At 41.4% G+C, this 23,021-nt stretch overlaps 1 pseudogene; it reads left to right on the forward strand.

Moving 5' to 3' along the window:
- Window positions 1–16,057: 16,057 nt before the first annotated feature.
- Window positions 16,058–16,175, forward strand: LOC124799519 (annotated as a pseudogene).
- Window positions 16,176–23,021: the final 6,846 nt, after the last annotated feature.

Consider the following 23,021-nt stretch of genomic DNA (forward strand, 5'->3'; position numbering starts at 1 on the left):
TGTTCAGCCCAGTTGAATTAGTTATGAAGCTGGAATCCTAACAATTTTGGATGTTATTGTGTGTTTCTTGATCATAATGAATGTCTGAACGAAGGAACTATAACGAAAGAAAAACGAGAAACGCTTACAGTCATTTTTTTAAATCCGATGAATCGTCCAGAAATCATGTGGACAGAAACGACGTGAAATAATTAATTATTAAGCTGTAATCCAAAGAATTTGGGATGTTACTGGGTATTTCATGAACACAACGAAAGTCAAAAAAAGCTTGTAGTCATTTTTTAAAAAATCGCATGAATCGTGCGTGATTGTGTCGACAGAAACGTGAAATAATTAATTATTAAGCTCTAATCCCAAGAATGTGGGATGTTATTGTGTGATTCATGAACATAACGAATATCTGAACGAAGGAACTATAACCACAACGAAAGTCAAAAAAAGCGTGTAGTCATTTATTTTAAATAATCCGATTAATTGTGCATAAGTCATGTGGACAGACACGTGAAATAGGGAGAAATAGAAGTGTTTCGTATTTTTATATAAGCCAATGGATTGTGCATAACTCTTCTGGGCAGAAACGTTAAACAGAGAAATTAATGTAGTTCAAAAGATAATTCTGAATGTTGTTGGAATTTTAATTTTGCCTTCATGTTGCAGATCAACTCGGAAAATTTTGCTCTACAGAAATAAATTATTGCTGATTATTATAATGTATAATCTAACCTGTTTATAACAGATGTCATTATTTTTGTTTATACGCTGTGTACTGTGAAGAAACAATGATATTTCGCCTATAATTGTTACATTTTAATATGTAAGCAGCATCAACTATAAAAAAAGTAAGTTTCCTAGTAGTTGCCAAATGATGTTGAACACTAGCTGTCACAATGGGTGAGCTACTTGACAAAATAGCCACAAGAGCCCACAGTTTTTAGCAGCACTAAGCGATGTTTCATATGCGATGGTGGAATACTGTGTTTGTTTATTCTCTCAAGAGACATGGTATAAATTTTGTGGGTGTTTGGCATGACTACTATAGCTATTTCCATATTGCCTAAGAGTTATACAAAAAGTAGCTGAAAATGGCAACAACACTCACTGGTTTCAATTGCTTGAAATGCTGGTAAATGCGACTTGCATGTCATTGTTTTTTCACAGTATATAACATATGAAGAAAAAGAATGATGTGTGTTATAACAGATCAGTACATTATAATCATTAGCAATAATTTATTTCTAAACAGCAAAAGTTTCTGTGCTGATCTACACGATGAAGGCAAAATTAAAATTGCAGCAACATTCGGAATTATCTTTGGAACCACATTAATTTCTCAGTTTAACGTTTCTGTCCAGAAGAATTGTGTACAGTCCATTGGCTTTTATAAAAATACGAAACACTTTAATTTCTCTCTATTTCACGTTTGTATCCACATGATTTATGCACAATTAATTGGATTTGTTTAAAAAATGACTAGACGCTATTTTTGACTTTCGTTATTGTTATGGTTCCTTCGTTCAGACATTCATTACATCAAGAAACACACAATAAGATCAAAAACTGTTGAGGTAACAGCTTAAAAAGTAATTCAACTGCTGTCACTACGTTTGTACAAGTCTATTTACATTTAGCTTTCACGTTACGGTGCAACCTCTGTGGTACAACTGAAAATATCGATACACGTACTCATGAAGTCGATTTAGGTTTATTTACGTCATGATGACGTAGCGTTACGTCACTATGACGTAGGGCTCTCCTCACCTAGCATGACATGACCCGCTGCTTTTCGTACCCAACGATGTGCCGGGACTGGACCAAAATCTTGAAACATCGCGAGAAATGCATGCTTCAACATCAGTGCAGATGTAGTCAAGCCTCCAGGTGGTGCTGTTGCATTTGACCGCGAACGCCAGCTGTGCAGCGTCCTCAAAAGTACCAGTCGTGAGGAGAAAAGCATTCTGTGTAGTTGAGTACATCATGCCGAAGCCAAGTGAATTCGAACGTGTGAAACTGGTGCTCGAATGTGCTTCCGAAGCCAAGGTAACTGAAGCGTCTAAGCACCGTATCGAAGATTTATGGGGTAAGCTAAGTCACAACGCGAACGAAAGTATGTATTGAGTGATCGCGCCGACCGAAGTGGCCGTGCGGTTCTAGGCGCTGCAGTCCGGAACCGCGAGACCGCTACGGTCGCAAGTTCGAATCATGCCTCCTGCATGGATGTGTTTGATGTCTTTAGGTTAGTTAGGTTTAACTAGTTCTAAGTTCTAGGGGACTAATGACCTCAGAAGTTGAGTCCCATAGTGCTCAGAGCCATTTGAACCATTTTTTGAGTGATCGCGACAGACGGTCATTGGAGAGGATTGTGATGAAAAATAAGGGGAGGACTGCTGCAAAACTCACGGCAGAACTGAATTTCCCTCTCGCGAACCCTATCAGCACCAAAACAACGCGAAGAGAGCGCCATAAGCTGGCAATTACAGCGCATGCTGGAATCCCAAAACCGCTCATCAGTGATGCAGATGTCCCTAACAGGAAAAACGCCGTGTCAAAGCCATAAAACCTGGACTACAGAGCATCGGAAGAAAGTCATTTGGTCGATCAGTCTTGTTCCAGACTGTTTCCAACTTCTTGCCAAGTTTATATCCCAAGAGTGAAATGTGGCAGCGGTTTGGTGATGATTTGGGCAGTCATATCATGGTATTCCATGGGCTCTAAGGCTACTCTGCAAAGTCGCATTACTGCTAAGGATTAAGTGACTATTCTGACTGATCAGGTCCATCCCATGGTGCGATGTTTGTTCCCCTTGGTGGTACTGTATTGCAAGACGGCAAGGTCCCTGTTCTAACCGCTCGCACCGTCCAGTGCTGGTTTTGCGAGCATTAGGACAAAGTGTCGCATCTTAGTAGTATTGAGCTTTCGTGGTCAACTTCGGAGAGAATTGTGGGTAATTGCTCTTAAGTTCCATCACCATTACCTGAACTTCCCACTATTTTGCAGGAAGAATGGTATAAGATTCCCTTGAAAACCATACAGGACCTGTATATCTCTATTCCTGGACGACTGGAAGCTGTTCAAGTGGTTCAAATGGCGCTGAGCACTATGGGACTTAACTTCTGAGGTCATCAGTCCCCTAGGACTTAGAACTACTTAAACGTAACTAACCTAAGGACATCACACACATCCATGCCAGAGGCAGGATTCGAACCTGCGACCGTAGCGGTCGCGCGGTTCCAGACTGTAGCGCCTAGAACCGCTCGGCCACTCCGGCCCGCTGGAAGTTGTTTTGAATGCCACCTGGTTTTCTACACTGTATTAGACATGGTAATGCGTCTCATTTTTGATGTTTTCTTATGTACAACCCCTGATCACAGGCGAAATAACAAGAAATTTCAACATGCGATTCCGCGAACTAATAGATAAAAAAAAAGACTAAGTAGTTCTACATTTGCCTTACATGTAGATGAAGATGAACAGCAAGAAACAGACATGGCACACAACGAATCCTCCACCTGGCCACCAAAGACTGGAAAATGAACCTACCTGACAGTAGAAAGCTGGTGAGGTTGAAATATACCTTCGGAACGTCAGGACCAATTTCAACCGAATGTTGTATGTACACAACTCATTATTTGTATAACTTTTCCTATAAAAATACTGTGGGTGTCATATACATACTCTAATTACAGTAATGTGACCAGCGCCTGTGTTCAACGTGAACATGCAATAACCAGTCACAGACAGAAGGTGGCACTACTCACTGTAGAGGGAATATGAAGGTTGTCGGTAAGAGGCGGAAAACAGTCTTACAGCAGAAACGGCGCTATTTATCTGACGTACAAAAGGGCAGATAGTTGGCTTTCGGGCAAAGGGTGGAAGCATTTCCGAAACGGCTAGGCTTCTAAACTGTTCGCGTTCCACTGTGGTTAAGGTATATCGTGCATGGCTGAATGGCGCTATTTATAAACTGGCGCCGAGGTAGCTGAGATGCACGTACCTTCCAGAGCCTCACAGATTCTCTTCCTGCACGTCTCTCGCTGCAGGAAGTGGTTATTCAGGCTTTTGACTGGTGATCACGCCAATGTGACTGGACATTGTAACTACTCCTATTACTTGTACTAGTGGTTGCCAGATGAGAAATACTGACACGTGAAAATATTCGATAATATCCAATATATAATACAGCTTTCAATATCGATGATGTTTCACCGTTAGTGGTGGGGAAAGGGATGCAAAGACAGCGACATATAAGTATATATCTGCAACGCCTGAAGTAGTACCTATCAATCTAAGAACACTTATCACTTGCTATCTGGAGAAAAAAATATTGTGTGACAGTACGCCTGACGGCGGTGGTGAAAAAGCGTGACATAAAAGCATAACCCTGGAACGCATGAAACAATGTCAACCAAATTTGGGATTACTCATGACTCATTATTTGTACAAAAATACTGTGGTTTTTATGACGCAGATGAGAAGATATGGCATGTAAAAAGTTCGAAAACGAACTGTTGATATTTCCTTACTGTGTTTAGTTAAGTTGAAATACATTACGATAAAAATAGGTTGTTGTTATGTTTGGAAGAATTCCATACCCGTTATTTTGTTAAAAATTAACACTTCCTGCTCCCAGTCACAATTATCCTTTATTTGTGTTCTGTACGACACGTTTCGGGAAATAATCCTCTTTATAAAGTGAACTGTTCGTGTATTATGTCAATCTTGACTGGAACGTACTATTTAAATTTCTGAAGATGGCAGGTATAGAAACAGGGAGCAAAAGTTTAAATTTGCACAGAAACCAGACTTCAGTTGTAAGAATCGAAAGGCATCAAGTGGTTGTAGTCTGTCCCCAATGTTATTCACTCTGCACAGTGAGCAAGCTGTGAAGGAAACCAAAGAGTAATTTGGAAAGGGTATTAAAGTTCAGGGAAAAGACTTATAAACTTTGCGGATTGCCGATGACATTAGAATTCTGGCAGTGTAGGTGAGCGCAATGGACAGTGTCTACAGAGGACGGTACACGACGAACATCAACAAAACAAACGCGATACAATATATTCAAATTAAATCAGGCGATGGTGAGAGAATTCAATCAGAAAATAAGAAATTTAAGGTAACAGGTGAGTTTTGCTGTTTCGGCAGTAAAATAACTAATGATGACCGAAGTAGACAGGATATAAAGTATAGAATTGCAATGGGGAGAGAAGCGTTTCTGAACAACAAAAACTTCGTTAATATCGAATATAACTAAGTTTTCGGAAAAGGCACTTGTCTGGAGTGTAGCCTTGTACGGAAGCGGAATGTTGACGATAAGTTATTTACACAACAATAGAATAGAATATTTAGAAATGTGCTGCTACAGAAGAATGCTGAAGATTAGATGCGTAGACCACGAATCTAATGAGGAGGCACTGAATGGTATAGGGGAGAAAAGGAATTACGGCATAACTTGAGATCGGTTGGTAGTTCACATTCTGGGACATCAAGGAATCACCAATTGAATATTGGAGGGGGGGGGGGAAGCAGATATAGGGGGTAAAAATCGTAGAGGGAGACCAAGAGATGAATACAGTAAGTGGGTTCAAAAGAAAGCAAGTTGCAGCAGTTATTCGCAGATGAAGAGGCTTGCACCGGTGTGAATAGCATGGAGAGCTGCTTCAAACCAGTCTTCAAGCTGGATACCACAACTAAACAGCAACAACATGTCAGTTTTAGGCATGATGTTTAAATGTGTGAGATTCTGCATTATTTCGGTGCCCTTTTGATTTATTGTCTTCCCATTGTACACAAACTTAAGCAAGTTGGAAATCATATCACACATTAAGAACAGAAACATACAATAACAAACAATTACGAAGATGCCTTATTAATACGTATTGTCAACAGAGATATAATTCTAGAGATCATACACAAAATATGTATTCTGTTCTTTTAGTGCAAAAGGTATTTTTCGTATACAGTCCAAACCATTATTTGCTTGTATATTATTTGTAAGGGTTCTTATTTCTGCGTATCACTATTTTATTTCCTTCTTTAACGGCTAAAAAAATCCTTAGCTTTATATCAAAATAAAATTGTTCCAGAGATGCAGACAATTGTAAAATCATAATGCTCATCGGAATGGCCCTACATAACATTACATGCCAACAAACCAAAGATGACAGCTGGTGTACAATCCATAGTGTAGAGTTAGCATTACGTTTTCTGCATGTTATCAACATTCAGCTGGAACTGTCACGTTATCTCAGGACCACATTGTTTGTTTAAGACCTGTTCACACTGGCCATCGCATCACGTAAAAATATTTTTCATTGCCTTTCAAATGGCGGCATTCACACAGGTCGTGAACGGACCGTCACGTCACATCACAGCACGTTGTGGGTTGTCGGGAAGAAAGTTTTGACGGTATTACAATCTGCTAACAGCGTAAGTGGAGATCGTGTTTTTGTGCCTTCTTCAAAATGAAGAAGACACAATTCGTAACAAATCGCAAATGTTCCATGACGACTTGGACATTTTCCATTCAGTTTTCTTACACAAGCGAGGCCATGTATGTGAAAGCGAAAAATTATGTAGGTATTACTAACAGAACAGACCTGACACCCGCAATGAACGGTATATAAATAAGAACGTAAGTTAATGAAGCAGTTTCATTGAATAACATTCTAAGTGAAAAGGTCAGCTTTAGTGAAGGAGAAAAACAAACATAGTTGTTTACGACTGTGTTAGTTATGAAAGAACAAAAAAAACAACAAAATAAAGCGTAATGGGTGATGTAAACAGGTTCAGCAATTTTTTGTATGTATGTAGTTTCCCTAGCAAATAAATGTCGATGTTCTGAAATGTTGTTTCACTTCTCAGCACTTTAACATACAAAACTGATCAAGAACGTAGTTGTGAAGTTATCTTTGGCCATTAATAAACGTTGTCGTTGTTAGTTCCTCAATTTCGATTCTATACTCTCACTTATAATATCAGGGATGGTGATTCATAGCCTCACTTTCCCCACTCGCTACAGGACTAAGCGAATTGACGTGAAGTGACATGACGGACAGCGTCAATGCACGCTGAAGTGACATGAAGCCCGTTCATTTTGCTTTCAAATGCTATGAGCCTACTTATTCCAGACATCAAGTGCAGCTCGTTATGTTGTCTACAAAACCCTATACCGAATCCACAGCATTTATGAAGGGAATCTGTCTGTACTAGCCATATAATGATACTCAAAACTTATAGGAGGCATTACGGACAAACCTACTCCGTCTCGAGATAACATGACAATGGTGGCAATGTATGTTGACAACACAAAATCAGTTCTGCGCGTCTGAATGATCACTTCAGAGATATTTCTAGTCTATGGTACAAACACGCTACTATTAAACTTCTTGCTGTATCTAATGGTATAAACACAGTCTAACAAAACAGTCGCGACACTACGTCTCGTTTTTGTTACCAACAGCGATAGCAACACGTCAAGCGGCCGGCAAGCGAACTTCTGAATACGATATCGGATGAGTGCGAATATTAACGTTTATATTGATTTGTAACATAATTTTTACAATAGGAAATGCCTGTAATGTCATAAAAATCGGCAATAACAAAAAAAGACACCACATTTGTCACTTTTCAGTTTCGTAAGAGCCCTGGAAGGTACGAAACGGTACATTACAGGACCGTTTACTTACGATTCTCGTGTAACGACAGACATTTGCAAATAATGTCGTTTTCCAATAGCAAAAAAATTGCTAATAAATATCAGAAGATCCGATGTTTTGCAGAAAGACGTCGTATATCTACCCAAAAAAGCAGAGTTTTTCTCGCTACACTTTCAGCCAAATCAGTGAAGGTGGAACATAGGAAGCCTTCATGGAATGCAAGACCTACGTTATTTAACGTACCAAATAAGGCACCACAACTGTAGCTTAAAGAGAAACCAGAAGGACGTGAATACTGTTTCCCAGCACAGAAGAAAGCAATTCCACAATATTGTTGCTATATCTGAGTCACAACCGCAAGAATCTTCAACACATCCGCTTTTGAAGCAAAACTAATTCCATTTACAAATTTTTTTTTAGAAAGTCGAGTGAAGTGTAACAATGGGCGAATCATCAGATTCCGTACACATTTTTTTCAAAGTCGAGGAATGTGCCTGTACGAATAACAACAGAAATATACGTTTCTCAAGAGTGAAATATGCATTTATGTTCTCTCTCTTGCTTTCAGCAGAATAAGCTGCAAAGATACACATGTTCGAGTTTATTTTGCGTGTATAATATTTGATCATGTCATTCAATCAGATTTTCGTGAGTTTTTAAATGTGTTTTAAGATAATACATATCTCTTAGTGATTTACTAAAAAATATAACAACTTCGTTAATTAAGTAGAAAAAATTAAAAACAAACGTTATTTTTACGGCACATGTCACAGTCTGCTTTCTCACCGCTTGGAGCGCTAATGTCGCTCCAGCTGTCAAACGGTAACAACTTATACACCAGGGTGTATCGTGACAGTATGTATTAGACTGTGGTATAAACTTACAGAGTAGTTTTAACAGTAGCATCTTTGTAGAAGAAGAATAATCTTTGGTTTGCTGGCATGTAATCTTTATGATGTGTAATAGCTTTAAATTTTGCATTGTGGGTTTCTTGAATTACAATATACCATTTTCCATTTTTCTGCAACTATTTCACAATGGTGCACAGATAAAAAAAATTGGTTTATGCGTAATAGTAACCTATTTCTACTGTAATTTTCTGTGTGTGTAATGTACATAACATTATTTCTATTAACACCAGATGCAAGAATGCATACAAGAACGTATATAGACGTTATAAGGAACAAAGTACCTAAAAAAATAGATCGATAAGATCTGATAAAGCACAATGCTTAATTTAAACGAAGTTTTTTGTGACTGAAAATGGTCTGAATACGTTCTGCGGTAACGACGGCATCTGCGTCAACCGCACTGGGAGTAACGCGGGCGCTCTCCCTCCCTCCCTCCCTCTCTCTCTCTCTCTCCCCAACCTCTCTCCCCCACCGACCTCTCTCTCTCTCTCCCTCTCTCTCTCTCTCCCCAACCTCTCTCCCCCACCGACCTCTCTCTCTCCCCAACATCTCTCCCCCACCGACCTCTCTCTCTCTCTCTCCCTCTCTCTCTCACCGACCTCTCTCTCTCTCTATCTCTCTCTCTCTCTCTCTCTCTCTCCACAGACAGCTAAGCGCGATGCCACTGTGAAGTCTGACCCCAGAGGGCCGCTCGGCGAACGCCCTTCCAGCGCTGTTGTTCTCCATCGGGTGGCACCATGCATAAAAGCCACCAGATTGCTAGTTGCCATTATCATGCTGGGCATTTGCCCTTATATTCTTTTAAGGTTGGTTCGGCTTCGCCAATATGCCTTATGTATGAGCTAGGTAGTTTTGAACTGACGTTCTGTTTCACGTGATAGCTTACGTATACTTTTTTGTGTTTTTGTTCTTGTGTAAATTGTTTTATACTCTTAGAGTGCCGAGTTAGTCAATTTTTCGTGCGTTTGTAGTTTTCTTGGAATGTGTCAGAACCAAGTGATGAGATCAGTTAGTGGGACGAATTTTCAGAGGGTGGGTAGAATGACTTGTTTGTTGGATGAGTGACGTGATGGTGGGCATGTTCATATCTTGCTGGATGACTTTGACTGAGGCGAACCAGGTCACGGGGTGATGATCCTGAGAGCCGTGTTCTCTAGGATATGAATCTTTTTTAACTGCGCGTCTGCTGCCATCCCCATACTTCACAACTGTATAATAATGAGGGAAAGAGCACCATCTTTCTTATAAGTAATTTTACCAACAGAGAACGCGGAATTCACGTGAACTCACTGCATGCTAGTCTGATTGGCCGACATATCTGTTTACAGCCACAATTAGAGCTCGCCCAGATACCGTGCATCTATATACACCCCTGGAAATTGAAATAAGAACACCGTGAATTCATTGTCCCAGGAAGGGGAAACTTTATTGACACATTCCTGGGGTCAGATACATCACATGATCACACTGACAGAACCACAGGCACATAGACACAGGCAACAGAGCATGCACAATGTCGGCACTAGTACAGTGTATATCCACCTCTCGCAGCAATGCAGGCTGCTATTCTCCCATGGAGACGATCGTAGAGATGCTGGATGTAGTCCTGTGGAACGGCTTGCCATGCCATTTCCACCTGGCGCCTCAGTTGGACCAGCGTTCGTGCTGGACGTGCAGACCGCGTGAGACGACGCTTCATCCAGTCCCAAACATGCTCAATGGGGGACAGATCCGGAGATCTTGCTGGCCAGGGTAGTTGACTTACACCTTCTAGAGCACGTTGGGTGGCACGGGATACATGCGGACGTGCATTGTCCTGTTGGAACAGCAAGTTCCCTTGCCGGTCTAGGAATGGTAGAACGATGGGTTCGATGACGGTTTGGATGTACCGTGCACTATTCAGTGTCCCCTCGACGATCACCAGTGGTGTACGGCCAGTGTAGGAGATCGCTCCCCACACCATGATGCCGGGTGTTGGCCCTGTGTGCCTCGGTCGTATGCAGTCCTGATTGTGGCGCTCAGCTGCACGGCGCCAAACACGCATACGACCATCATTGGCACCAAGGCAGGAGCGACTCTCATCGCTGAAGACGACACGTCTCCATTCGTCCCTCCATTCACGCCTGTCGCGACACCACTGGAGGCGGGCTGCACGATGTTGGGGCGTGAGCGGAAGACGGCCTAACGGTGTGCGGGACCGTAGCCCAGCTTCATGGAGACGGTTGCGAATGGTCCTCGCCGATACCCCAGGAGCAACAGTGTCCCTAATTTGCTGGGAAGTGGCGGTGCGGTCCCCTACGGCCCTGCGTAGGATCCTACGGTCTTGGCGTGCATCCGTGCGTCGCTGCGGTCCGGTCCCAGGTCGACGGGCACGTGCACCTTCCGCCGACCACTGGCGACAACATCGATGTACTGTGGAGACCTCACGCCCCACGTGTTGAGCAATTCGGCGGTACGTCCACCCGGGCTCCCGCATGCCCACTATACGCCCTCGCTCAAAGTCCGTCAACTGCACATACGGTTCACGTCCACGCTGTCGCGGCATGCTACCAGTGTTAAAGACTGCGATGGAGCTCCGTATGCCACGGCAAACTGGCTGACACTGACGGCGGCGGTGCACAAATGCTGCGCAGCTAGCGCCATTCGACGGCCAACACCGCGGTTCCTGGTGTGTCCGCTTTGCCGTGCGTGTGATCATTGCTTGTACAGCCCTCTCGCAGTGTCCGGAGCAAGTATGGTGGGTCTGACACACCGGTGTCAATGTGTTCTTTTTTCCATTTCCAGGAGTGTACTTATCAACATTTATTTGGAAGATAGCACCGAGGACAGCACATCAACGTAGCGTGACGCTATTGAACATTGCTGATATTCAGGTTTATGTAAGACTACCGGTAATCTAAAAATTCCAATTCCAAAGAAAACAGCTGCTGACAGGTGTGAATATTAACGAACTATCGTTTTAATAAGTCATTGCTGCAAAATACTAACAAAAATTCTCCATATAAGAATAGAAAAACTATAGAAGCCAACCGTAGGGAAGTATCAATTTTGATTTCGGAGTAATGTAGGAACAAGCGAAGCAATACTGATACTATGACTTCTCTTAGAAGATATGTTAAGGAAAGGCAAACCTACCTTTATAGCATTTGTAGACAGAGATAGCTTCTTACAATGTTGACTGGAACACTCTCTTTGACATTCTGAACGTAGCAGGTGTAAAATACAGGGATCTTAGGGCTAATTAGGACCTGTAGAGAAACCAGATGGCAGTTACAAGAATTGAGCGGCATGAAAGGGAAGTGATTGTTGAGACGGAAGTGAGACAGCGTTTAGCCTATCCCCTATGTTATTCAATCTGTGAACCGGGAAAGCAGTGAAAGAAGGCAGAGAAAAATCTGGAGTAGGAATTAAAGTTCAGGGAGAAGAAATAAAAACTCTGAGGTTTGCTGGTGACATTGTAATTGTGTCAGAGACAGAAAAAGGACTTGGGCGGGCAGTTGAACATCAACAAAAGCAAAATAAGGATAATGGAATGTAACCGAATTAAATAAGATGATGCTGAGGGACTTAGGTTAAAAACGAGACACTTGAAGTAGTAAATGAGGTCTGCTGTTTGGGGAGCAAAAATGATGATGGTGGAAGTAGACAGAATATAAAATGACAAGAAAAGCGTTTCTCAAGAACAGAAATTCGTTAACAAGAAATATAGACTTAAATGTAAGGAAGTTTTTCTTGAAGGTATTTGTCTGGAGTGTAACCATGTATGGAAGTGAAACTGGTGTCTCCAGTTCTCTTCTCGTATACAGCCTTCTTTTATGATTCTTAAACCAAGTGTTAGCGATGATTAAATTATGCACTGTGATGAATTCTACTAGGCGACTACCTCTTTCATTCCTTTCACCCAGTCCATGTCGTTGTCGTAGTGGTCTTCAGTCCTGAGACTGGTTTGATGCAGCTCTCCATGCTACTCTATCCTGTGCAAGCTTTTTCATCTCCCAGTACCTACTGCAACCTACATCCTTCTGAATCTGCTTAGTGTATTCATCTCTTGGTCTCCCTCTACGATTTTTACCCTCCACGCTGCCCTCCAATACTAAATTGGTGATCCCTTGATGCCTCAGAACATGTCCTACCAACCGATCCCTTCTTCTGGTCAAGTTGTGCCACAAACTTCTCTTCTCCCCAATCCTATTCAATACTTCCACATTAGTTATGTGATCTACCCATCTAATCTTCAGCATTCTTCTGTAGCACCACATTTCGAAAGCTTCTATTCTCTTCTTGTCCAAACTATTTATCGTCCATGTTTCACTTCCATACATGGCTACACTCCATACGAATACTTTCAGAAATGACTTCCTGACACTTAAATCAATACTGGATGTTAACAAATTTCTCTTCTTCAGAAACGCTTTCCTTGCCATTGCCAGCCTACATTTTATATCCTCTCTACTTCGACCATCATCAGTTATTTTGCTCCCCAAATAGCAAAACTCCTTTACTACTTTAAGTGCCTCATTTCCTAATCTAATTCCCTCAGCATCACCCGACTTAATTAGACTACATTCCATTATCCTTGTTTTGCTTTTGTTGATGTTCATCTTATATCCTCCTTTCAAGACACTGTCCATTCCATTCATCTGCTCTTCCAAGTCCTTTGCTGTCTCTGACAGAATTACAATGTCATCGGCGAACCTCAAAGCTTTTATTTCTTCTCCATGAATTTTAATACCTACTCCGAATTTTTCTTTTGTTTCCTTTACTGCTTGCTCAATATACAGATTGAACAACATCGGGGAGAGGCTACAACCCTGTCTTACTCCCTTCCCAACCACTGCTTTCCTTTCATGTCCCTCGACTCTTATAACTGCCATCTGGTTTCTGTACAAATTGTAAATAAGATAGTTTAGACAAAAAGAGAATAGATAATTTTGAAATGTGGCGTTGCAGAAGAATGTTGAAGATTAGATGGATAGTTCGCGTAACGAATAGGGAGGTACTGAATAGAGTTGGGGAGACAAGAAATTAGGGGCACAACTTCACTAGAAGAAGGGATAGGTTGACAGGAGACGTTCTTAGGCATCAAGGGATCATTAATTTAGTATTGGAGGGAAGTGTGCAGGGTAAAAATCGTAGTGAGAGATGAATACAATAAGCATATTCTGGAGGACGTGGGTTGCGATAGTTGTTCGGAGGCGAAGAAGCTTGTACAGGACAGAGTAGCATCGAGAGTTGCATCAAATTATACTTCGCTCTGAAGACCACAACAACAACAACAACAACAACGTAAGAATATCAGGGTTCTAACAAGAACGTAACTACCATTTGTATATAACTCACCACTGCGGAAGAACGTGCAGCATTTAGAGTTATGTAAAGTCAGATATTAATCGTTCCTAGCGTAAATAAACTTCTTAATTTGTTAACTTATTATGGATCTGTAACTGTATTAATTGGCCAGTTCAACTATCGATACAACACTTACATTTCTAAAATTTCCTTTCCGCTCGCTGCACCTTACTGCGGGCGGACGATGTTTCGTCCTCATTTGGGCTTATGCAAGGAGCGAGCAGGTGACATTGCGGTACGGCGTGGGACTCGCATACGGGACGAAGGCGGCTCATATCACCATCTCACTCTCTTCCTGACGTCGTAATAGGATGTTAAACCCTTATCTGCCTGCTGTTTATAGAAGTATGAATGCCACGAGAGACGGTAGCTGTTCTTAATCTACATAACCGATTTAGGAGACAGTCTGAACAACGCTCTTAGGTTGTTTGCAGATGATGCTCAGCTACACCGTGTACCAAAGTCATCAGAAGATGATGAATTGGAAAATCATTTAGACAGGATGTAGAGGGTGCATGATGCGAAAAGTGACAACTGACACTGAACAATGAAAAGTGTGACGTCCTCCACATGAGTACCAACAAAATTACGTTAAATTTCTGTTAAATTGCACAAATACAAAAGGTTGATGATTCAACTAAGTACCTAGGATCTACAATTACGAACAACTTAAATTGGGACTATCACATACAAAATGTCGTGGAGAAGGCGAACCGAAGGCTGCCTTTTATTGGCAGAACAGTTAGAAAATGCGACAAATCTTCGAGGGGCGTTCAGTAAGTAAAGCAACACACTTTTTTTTCTCTACATCTACATGGATACTCTGCAAATCACATTCAAGTGCCTGGCAGAGAGTTCATCGAACCACCTTCACAATTCCCTGTTATTCCAATCTCGTATAGCGCCGGAGAGAATGAACACCTATATCTTTCCGTACGAGCTCTTATTTCCCTTATTTCATCGTGGTGATCGTTTCTCCCTATGTAGATCGGTGTCAACAAAATATTTTCGCATTCGGAGGAGAAAGTTGGTGATTGGGATTTATTCCGTCGCAACGAAAAACGCCTTTCTTTTAACGATTTCCAGCCGAAATCCTGTATCATTTCTGTGACACTCTCTCCCATATTTCGCTAAAATCCAAACGTGCTTCCTTTCTTTGAACTTTTTCGATGTACTCCGTCAGTCCTATCTGGTAGGGATCCCACACCGCACAGCAGTATTCTAAAAGAGGACGGACAAGCGTAGTGTAGGCAGTCTCCTTAGTAGGCCTGTTACATTTTCTACGTGTCCTGCGAACAAAACGCAGTCTTTGATTAGCCTTCCCCACGACATTATTTATGTATTCCTTCCAATTTAAGTAGTTCGTTATTGTAATACCTAAGTATTTAGTTGAATTTACGGCTTTTAGATTAGACTGATTTATCGTGTAACCGAAGTTTAACGAGTTCCTTTTAGCACTCATGTGGATGACTTCACACTTTTCGTTATTGACGGTCAATTTCGGTTGAAGAAACACGGAAATTGTTGTGGGACGACGTGGAATTTTCCCGCTTCTGCCTCTATAGTTTTATGAAGTTCCGATAGGTAGCAGCTCTATACGTAGCCTTCAAAATGGCGTCTGTAACGGTGGCGCGTTACAAGCAGTGAGTTGTCGTTGAGTTTCTTTTGACCGAAAACCAGAGCTTCGCAGATATTCTCATAGCCATTTGCAGAATGACTACGGAGATCTGGCAGCGAACGAAAGCGCGGAGTCATTGGCCAGGCGTCCGTCATCATCGACAAAAGGTCCCGCAAACGTTTCCGATACCTCACTTGCCGGCGGGCCGCACACAGCTGTGACTCCCGCACTGGTGGAACGTGCGGACATTCTCATTACAAGTGATCAACGTATCGGAAACACCTCACTGCACAACTGGATGTCTTTGTTGGTAGTAATGACACACTCGTCCACCAGTTGGGATACTCAAAGGTGTGTGCCCGCTGGATTCCTCGCCGCCTAACAGATCATAAATATCAACGAAGGACCATCTGTGCGGAATTACTTGCGCATTACGATTCCGATGCTGACAATTTTTTATCGAATGTAATCATAGATCATGAAACATGACAAATTGGAAATTTGTGGTAAGTTTTATGGGACCAGACGGCAACAGCCTTGCCGCAGCGGATACACCGGTTCCCGTCAGATCATCGAAGTTAAGCGCTGTCGGGCGTGGCCGGCACTTGGATGGGTGGCCATCCGGGCCACCATGCACTGTTGCCATTTTTCGGGGTGCACTCAGCCTTGTGATGCCAATTGAGGAGCTACTCGACCGAATAGTAGCGGCTCTGGTCAAAGAAAAGCATCATAACGACCGGGAGAGCGGTGTGCTGACCACATGCCCCTCCTATCCGCATCCTTATCTGACGATGATACGGCGATCGGATGGTCCCGATGAACCACTTGTGACCTGAAGACGGAGTGTTTTTCTATGGGACCAAACTGCTTAGGTCATCGGTCCCTAAGCTTACACACGACTTAAACTAATTTACGTTAAGGACAACACACGCACCCATGCCCGAGAGTGGACTCGCACCTGCGACGGGGCGGGGGTGGGGGGGGGGGGGGGGCGGGGGGAGCCGCGCAAGCCGTGGCAAGATGTCCTAGACCGCACGGCTACGCCACGCGGCATGAAACATGGATTTATCACTTCGAACCGGAAATAAAACGGCAATTCATCGGATGGCGCAACATCATCTCTCCTCCGAAGAAAAAGTTCAAAACCGCACCCTCAGCCTGTATAGTGAGGGCGACAGTCGTCTGGGACCATGAAGCGGTTATTCTGTTTGATGTCCTTCCTCATAGAGCAACGATCAACCCTGAAGTGTGCCGGCCGGAGTGGCCGAGCGGTTCTAGGCGCAGTCTGGAACCGCGCGACCGCTCTGGTCTGAGCATAGTGACGCTCCCAGAAAGGTGGCGTAAGTCCGTCGCACTGAAGGCAGATTATGTTGAAAAACAGAGTTTTACAGCCAAAAGAGTAGGGAATAATATGATGGCCGAGCGGTTCTAGTCGCTTCAGTGTGGAACCGCGCGACCGCTACGGTCGCAGGTTCGAATCCTGCCTCGGGCTTGGATGTGTGTGATGTCCTTAGGTTAGTTAGGTTTAAGTAGTTCTGAGCTCTAGGGGACTGAAGACCTCAGAAGATAAGTCCCATAGTGCTCAGAGCCAATAATATGATGTATTGGAACCATGAATAAAGTCCACCTGCTTTCTGAAAAAAAAAGTCCCATAGTGCTCAGAGCCATTTTTTTGAACTCTCTAGGTGTATTGTGCTACCGTCAGCGAATTGAAGAAACGACTTCAGCGTGACAGTCGATACAAATACGTAAACGAAGTTCTCCTTCTCCATGACAACCCAAGGCTTCACACAAGTTGTAAGTAGGCTGTTTATGTTTTCTTTATGTAAGTAGGCTGTTTAGGTCTTTTTATTGGTAACGCCACCTCTGTATGAAAATCACTGGCTGTGCTGTGTGCAGTCTGTGGCTGCTTTGCATTGTTGTAATACTCGCCATTGTAGTGTTAGGCAGCTGGCTGTGAACAGCGCGTAGCGTTGCGCAGTTGGAGGTGAGCCGCCAGCAGTGGTGGATGTGGGGAGAGAGATGGCGGAGGTTTGCAATTTGTCATGAACTGATATATATATTATGACTTGTGATGATATTAAGGTAAATACATTGTTTGTTCTCTATTAATATCTTTCATTTGCTAACTATCCCTATCAGTAGTTAGTGCCTTTAGTAGTTTGAATCTTTTATTTAGCTGGCAGTAGTGGCGCTTGCTGTATTGCAGTAGCTTGAGCAGCGAAGATTTTTGTGAGGTAAGTGATTTGTGAAAGGTATAGTTTAATGTTAGTCAGGGCCATTCTTTTGTAGGGAATTTTGAAAGTCAGATTGCGTTGCGCTAACAAAGTATTGTGTGTCAGGTTAAGCACAGTCCTATATAAATTGTTCAAAGGGGATGTTTCATATGTCGACCCTTAGCCGAGGATACCTCACTGGAATCTTCTGATTTTTTCTTGTAGTTTGTGTATTTAGTGTAGCTTTTGTTTATTGCTAGCGCGTAATTGTAGAGAGAATCTCCTTTGTAGTTGTAGTTTTTCATTGTTGTAGAGTAAAACAGTTGTGGCATGCATGTAGATTTGCACCAAGTATTTCGCAGCTGCAATTAACTAGACATTATTTCCATTGCTACGTTATTTTATTTTGCTCTTCAAATTGTGTTTTTCTGTGTTGTCGTGTGAAATACTGTGACAATAATGGCGTGTGAAAAACGTAATACTAGGCTCCAAAGTAAACTGAGAAATGACAGTGAAGACGAAGGCAGCGTGTTAGCGCCGCAGAGTAATGAATTAACTGATGTTCAAAGTAGTAATTTGGTAATCGTGCATAGGGAAATGGAGCGGGCGGCAAACAATGGCACGGACAGTGAAACAATTAGTGAAGAGGGAAGCATTATCGATCGATCGGTCGGCAACAGCTCGTCTCAGGAATCCGAAATGACAGGACACAATTTCGCAAATACTGTAGATTCAGGTTTTGGGTTATCACCGTTTTCTCAAATAAGTCAAGACGCATTTTCTGCTTGTCAAAATGTGAATGTTGCCGGTGCAAATGCACTGCCGAAAAGCGTAGAGAAACAGATTCCAGACACTAATACATTATTATTGCAATTAATGCAACAAATGGAACAAAATCAGAGACAAATGGGACAAAATCTTAAAAAGTTAGACACAGTGGAACAAAATCTCAAAAAGTTAGACACAATGGAACAAAATCTTAAAAAGTTAGACTCATTGGAGCAAACTCTTGAACGAACACGTGAGGATTTAACTGCTGAGTTACATCACATTGAATCGAAATGTCAAAAAGTCTGTAATGACGTAAAAACACAAATTTGTGAGCATTTCCAACCTATTTTTTTGCGGCATGAAAATGCATTACAGAATCACGAAGCAGCCATAAAAGAACTGCAAATTATTGTTCATGAAAATCATGAGACCTTGCAAGCTAAATTTGACTCAGTTGCATCTACCGATTCGGTTACGCAACTTGCAAAAACTCAGGATAACTTAAAGGACACAGTAGATTCGATTTCAACACAAATGGACACTCTGAAACTTGGTTCAGAAAAACACACTGAGGAAATGTGTTCATTATCAGAGAAAGTAGTTCAACTTTCGGATCAGCTAAATAATTTATCTACGAAGGTAGATGATAATCTGAATGACGCAAAACCGGTAGTCTTTAATGACACAGAACAGAGCGAACAAAAGGAAACTGAAACAAAATCTGAATCAAATTGATACGCAACACCAAAGAGAAATCCGGGAAGTACAAGATCAGCTGACACAGGTAATACAAGAATTACGTATTTCAGAAGACACTCGCGCTCCAACACGGGAAGAGGAACTTAGAAATACGCAAAAGCCACAAAATAATAACACAGGGCATTTCGGTAATTATGAAAGAAATTGGCAATGTGCACCGAATTTTGAGATGGAACGGCCGACACGACCTAACAATGACCGATATGCGACTCGCCGACATGATGATTTTGACTATAAGCTGTTCATTACTACACGTAAATTCAAAACATTTAAGAATTCTGGCAACGACATTCATCCACAAGCATGGCTCCATCAATTCTCTCATTGTTTTCCTCCCAACTGGTCGTTAGAACACAGATTAGAATTTATGTGTGGCTACTTAGAGAATGAACCAGCTGTAAGAATGCGATCGGTCATTCACGATTGCCACAGTGAGGGTGAATTTTACCATGCCTTCCTCTCAGCATATTGGTCTCAAGCTACACAAGACCGTGTAAAACATAACATCATAATGATGAAACACTTCGAAGAATCTGAATTTTCCAGTCTTGTGAAATATTTTGAAGGCATGTTGCACAAGAATCAATACCTGTCAAACCCATACAGCCCCTCAGAACTCATCCGCATTTGCTTAATCAAACTGCCTAAACATTTACGACATATTATTTTAGCAGGACGTTGCAAAGACGACATTGAAGCTTTTCAGGGACTGTTACAAGAATTAGAAATTGACACTGACAATCGCGGAACGCGAAACCAGGAACACAACAATTACAGGTCACATCCGTCGCAAATCCGCGATGAAAGAAGTAATAACTGGACACGACAAGGCTATTCTCACAACACAAATCGTGACCAAAATAGACAACACCCGTATGACAACCGTTGGCAGAGTAGTAATAACTACAGGGAAAGATCACCTCTCCGTGGTAATGACTATCACAGAGACAATCAGAGAAACAGACAATATGGGAACCAAAACAAGTATTATGAAGGGAGGCAGAATAACTTCAGACGCAACAGTTCGGCGCAGAGTTACGATTCAGGGAGAAATTCTCCACCACATGACCGACAAACAAGAAACTATGTAAACTACCGACAAAACGACAGACGTGAATTTCATCAGAACTGGCGGGATTCTAACAGAGCTGGGCCCTCTCGGCAAGGCGAATTTGTTGAAGATAGGTCTCCTAATCCCAATAACGGCGCGCGCCAACAAAGAGACAGACAATGACTCGCACAGCAGGCAGCCGCTTGCGCCCGCTGGCTCCGAGAAAAATAACATAAGACGCTAACCTTGAGAAATATTCCAGTATTCTTTACCGGCGTATACCGCACGATAACTGGGTTGAAGTTGAAACTCTGGGTACTAGGAAGAGTAAAGGTTTACACCACATTTCTCATGTAAAACCATTTATTGACAGATAATCTGCCTTTTAACTTTGTCTTTGCCATAAAACGTTTCACTTCACGTTACTAGTATGCTTTAGAAACTGTTACCATGCAACAATGTTTGAAGTTAAATATCCAATCAAGAACCAAGAGAACTTATTTAAACAGAAATGACGAATGCATTGTTATAGTAAACAGACGTCACAATGTTATTGTGTGTGTACATTCTTGCTTGTTTGTTGCACGATTACGTAACGACTATAAGGCTCACATACTTAGAACATTTACCAGTACTGCTAATGAGATTTTAATGCAACATTTTGGTTTATTTGAAAATACATTCTGAATTTAAAGTGCTTTCTGAGAGATACCAGATGACACAGAGGTTAGTTTATGTGACAGCTACACGATTTTTATCACGACGCTACTAATGAGTGACAATTTACAATGTTGCTTTTGCGGTGTATCTGTTTTATATCTGCACAGTTTTCTGAATTCTTCTGGAAATCAAAACATGTTTTATTAGTAACTTTTGTGGTATAGCTACAAGGAGACAGCCTTTTCCATAGCACAACAATACGTTACAGCACAGTACTTTCATCATCACAACTATAAGCGTAATAACTAAGATATCTCTACGCAAAGCATTTCACTTTTGTTTATCATGAGGTAAGTACATTGGCTTCTGCAGAACTTAGCTTTTGGAGGAAAATAACTACGACACTTTCACAGAGATTATCTTACAACAATATGCACATTTAGCGCTACAGGACACGCATTTCAGTGATTAATTTTGTACTTAAAACATTTATTTTTAAAGATTTCTGAATTACAAAGAAAGTTTTCCGTGATATATTTCATTTCATTGCTGTAATCTGTAACACCTGAGGGTATAATTACATAAATCCTCAGGGGGGTACACGCTTACTTTGTGTACCATGTGTTTGGCAAGCACAAGGAGCCCTAGCTAATATGGTATTTGCTTATACAACTTTACACATCGGTACCATATTTCTCTAACACACAAATTACACAGCTATCTGATCATTTAACTGAGAGATAAACATGTTTTTTACTACATCAGTGACAGATGTTTACGCAATTACACCGTTGGATAACTTCACACTTATGAAACTGTATTTTGTCTGTACTTTGTAAACTGTTCATATTTTTTCGGAATCATTGTGATACTATGAGAGCTTTGAATGATGTATTTGGTATGAGATCATGATTTTTAAAGTACGTTTGAGGCAGCTGACACCTTTGACATGAGCAGAGAATTATTTTAGGCTTAGAAATTATTGGAGGAAGTTACGACGATTTTGAGATTTGACTGAAGTGTTATGATGTTATTATTACGACGACGATGTGTATTATGTTGTTGAGGAATGTTTATTATGCTACGTATTTCTCACGATGAAATATTGAAGAAGTGTCGACGAACATGTATATGTATAATGAGGTAAGGAGTAATGAATAGTGGGTAGGGACTCTTGACTTGTGAAAAAGGATGTTGGAAACCAAGAATCGTACTTTAAGAGTTATGACATGTGTGAATCATGTGTGAATGTATCACAATGCCACTGAACATTTTTTGGACACTGTTATATTCATAGGATTTTGTTTCTACAGATTTGCAACGCTAATTCTTGACCTGTGAAGTATTTTTATGTGAGACTGTCACTTTAGCGAAAATTGCTGTCGTAAATATTTCCGTACGAAAGTTAAGTGACCACCTGCACGTAATGCGTCGCGGGCACCCAGCTGTGTCAGACGCCTGGAGAAAAAGTCATTAGCGCGTGCCTTTCAGAGCACAGGAAGAAAAAAAAAAGAAAGGGAAGGCCATTATCCTGGCCATTGTCATTCCTTTAGAGAAAGCATCGCAAAAACGACACGGTCGAACTTGAAAACATATGATTACACTAGCTCTTAATTTACGATATTTACTGAAATGCCTAATAAAATGACAAGAAATATTTTTACATCTGCACACCTGATTATGACAAGCGTCTTTCTATGAGAGTTGAGAGAATTTCTACTAACTTACGAAATGTCACATGACTACTGAATGATATTTTTATGCTTTGCTTTTCATAGTTGCTTATTTCATTTGACATCTGTTTTCCAGCTGTGTTGCAGCATTGCTTTTATAAAATAAAATGCATTTGCTAATGTGAACACTTTCTGTCAACAGATCTATTAAATAATTATTTTATGATCCACATTCTTTAAAAAAGGAGCACTTGGAAAGGAAAGAACAATAAGAAGGAACTAGTAACTGCATTCATAATTTTCTTTTCAAGTAATTGGTAACTTTTTGGTAGAATAACTTCTTGTGGTGCACCACTTTAAT

The sequence above is a fragment of the Schistocerca piceifrons genome, chromosome 5 (genome assembly GCF_021461385.2).
Source record: "Schistocerca piceifrons isolate TAMUIC-IGC-003096 chromosome 5, iqSchPice1.1, whole genome shotgun sequence".
Taxonomy (NCBI): Eukaryota; Metazoa; Arthropoda; class Insecta; order Orthoptera; family Acrididae; genus Schistocerca; species Schistocerca piceifrons.